Here is a 3,404-nt window from a genome sequence, read left to right as displayed (position 1 = left end):
GAAGAGATGGAGGAGGGGTGCGCGCACCCTGCGGGAGTTCACCTGCAGCATCATGATGCTGAGAGACAGGTAAGACTTCCGGTCGGGATTTTCTAAATAAAATCTTATCACAGCTGTTTGTGGAGAAGATGAAACTGGCTTTGATCTGAAGTTTCATCTTCACCTGCTTCAGTGTTGGAACATTTCCTCCATCCGTCAAGCAGTGCTGTGTCTTCAACATCACCCAGGAACTACTTTTTACACCGAACATCACCCAGGAACTACTTTTTACACCGAACATCACCCAGGAACTACTTTTTACACCGAACATCACCCAGGAACTACTTTTTACACCGAACATCACCCTGGAACTACTTTTTACACCGAACATCACCCTGGAACTACTTTTTACACCGAACATCACCCAGGAACTACTTTTTACACCGAACATCACCCAGGAACTACTTTTTACACCAAACATCACCCAGGAACTACTTTTTACACCGAACATCACCCTGGAACTACTTTTTACACCGAACATCACCCAGGAACTACTTTTTACACCGAACATCACCCTGGAACTACTTTTTACACCGAACATCACCCTGGAACTACTTTTTACACCGAACATCACCCAGGAACTACGTTTTACACCGAACATCACCCAGGAACTACTTTTTACACCGAACATCACCCAGGAACTACGTTTTACACCGAACATCACCCAGGAACTACTTTTTACACCGAACATCACCCAGGAACTACGTTTTACACCGAACATCACCCAGGAACTACTTTTTACACCGAACATCACCCTGGAACTACTTTTTACACCGAACATCGCCCTGGAACTACTTTTTCCAGACGTGTTGCTGCATCAGATTCAATATCAGCTCAGATTTTCGATCACATGGTGAAACGTCTCAGCTTCATTTTTGTGTTATTTATTTACCTTTTACACCACATCCCAGCGTTTTAGGGACGGAGGTGATGTCTTTATTCCTTTATTCAGTGCCAGATTCTCGACAATATTTGCTGTTGTATGTAGTCCATTTCTTCATGTTAAGCTTAGCTCTGGTCCGGACTTTGACATCACTATGCATGAAGGCAGATTTATGCTCGCGCTGTGTCTGCGTGCGGTCGGCTACGGCGTAGCTGACTGGTTAGTTTGCTCTGCACTCGAGCGTAGGGGGAACGCGTCGTTTAGGTGTTGTGTTGCAGTTTGTCCTCCTAACCTGAAGGTGGCAGCAGGGGTGGTATTGGCTGGTAAACTCACCAGGTCGGAGTTCTTTTGATAGTTAACTTCAGTCCAGTAGGTATTTCCTGTTTTAAAACAACAATGGCGTCCAGTATGATTCAGTCTTTATTAGCTTGTGGAAGAACATGAAGAAATAATTCCATCAGCTTCTCATCAACTTGATCCACTGGTTATTGTTTTTAAACATGGTGGTTACCACATAAATTCAGCGAGAAGATCCAGATATCCGGCAACACGTGATCCCAACCTGACCAATCACTAGGGAGTTCCTCTGTAACCATCTGCGTAGCAGGGTGCACGTGAGGTCTGGAATAGGTGCATGTTGAGGCTCTGCGGAGCTACGTGGCGCCTGTGGTGGTGACGCAGACGCCATGCAAGCTTAAATCCACCTTTAGATGAGGGGTTTTGGAACTTTATTACCAAAACCAAATTTCTGCTTGTTCTGAAGTCGACTATTTTACTCACTTGCCTGCCTCCCATCTGAGAGACCACATTTGGGATCTTCACTTTTTTACATTTCCATGATAACTAAGTGTTTGCGATTTAGTGACATCCAGTGGCACAAACTAGGAACTGCAAACAACTGGGATAAAAGTGGCATCCACCCCCCACAGTGCAGAAGGTGTGATCTCTGCAACAAAGGTGGGGGGATGTGCACCTGTACCTGGAGTTGATGCAGGAGGTGGACTGCAGCCAAACTGCATCCTGCTCCTCTCACTTCACACCAAACATCAGTTCTAGATCCACGTTATGATCCAGACCAGCGATGGTCTCAGTGCTGCAGCTTATAGTTCCAGAAACAACTTTCAGTGTGTACCTCAGCAGGTGACTCAGCAGGTGACTCAGCGAATGACTCAGCAGGTGACTCAGCAGGTGACTCAGCGAGTGACTCAGCGAGTGACTCAGCAGATGACTCAGCGGGTGACTCAGTGGGTGACACAGTGGGTGACTCAGCGGGTGACTTAGCAAGTGACTCAGCAGATGACTCAGCAGGTGACTCAGCGAGTGACTCAGCGGGTGACTCAGCAGGTGACTCAGCAGATGACTCAGCAGGTGACTCAGAGGGTGACTTAGCAAGTGACTCAGCAGATGACTTAGCGAGTGACTCAGCAAGTGACACAGTGGGTGACTCAGCAAGTGACTCAGCAGATGACTCAGCGGGTGACTCAGCGGGTCACTCAGCGAGTGATTCAGCGGGTGACTTAGCAAGTGGCTGAGCAGGTGACTCAGTGAGTGACTCAGCAGGTGACTCAGCAGATGACTCAGCGGGTATCGCTCTGGCCGCAGGAGAGCTCCCCATAAAACAGACAAAACTAGCTTTGTTTAAGTCAATCCAGACTAACCTGGGACTAAACTAACCTGGTCTAAATTAATCCAGGTAAGTCGGTCAGGGCTCCAGACTAACTTTTTTACGAGGAACACAGCGGCCCCAAACTTAAAATTTTAGGGGTACAAACAGAAAATTTAGGGTCGCACACTGAAATCACCTCATAAGGCAAATATTCACATTTCCTCTCATTTTCACTGTATTAGTGATAAAAACTTATAATAAAAACAATAAATTCAGAAATTACAACTTTTACATTCACATTTTATTGCTTTTGACATAAAAAACATCTTACTGGCTGCATGAATACAAAACCAGTAAACACAGAACTCATCAAATCAAATCAAATCAAATCAAATCAAATCAGATTTGATTTGATTTTCACTTTGTAGTCAAAGCAGAACGACATCTTTGTCCCCGTCGTCCCCCACAGGACATGGTACAACTGGTCCATGTAGTTCCTGGTAATTAACAGTTTCAGGGACTGATGCTCCTCCAGCCGCTGTTCCCACTCCTCAGTAAGAACAGCAGCTATTGGCTGTCCTAGCCCTCTATGTCATGGTGTTGCCCTCAGGCAGGGTGTTTAAATTTAAACCCAGTGTTTAAATTTTTTAAAGTAAAACATAACAACATAACCTATCACATAAAAAGTCTGATGATAAGTTTGAGACCAATGAAATCTGAGCTGGGCGTGGAAGATTTTCGGATTGATATATCATAAGGACCTTTTTCCTCATAAAATAAAAATTCATGCCATAGAGGGCTCAAAGACGCTATTTAGCATCATCAGCCTGGTGCATACAGCTGTCATGGATGCTAAAGAAGGACGTTCCACCAGCG

The sequence above is a fragment of the Melanotaenia boesemani genome, chromosome 4 (genome assembly GCF_017639745.1).
Source record: "Melanotaenia boesemani isolate fMelBoe1 chromosome 4, fMelBoe1.pri, whole genome shotgun sequence".
NCBI lineage: Eukaryota > Metazoa > Chordata > Actinopteri > Atheriniformes > Melanotaeniidae > Melanotaenia > Melanotaenia boesemani.
This window is presented reverse-complemented; position numbering follows the sequence as displayed.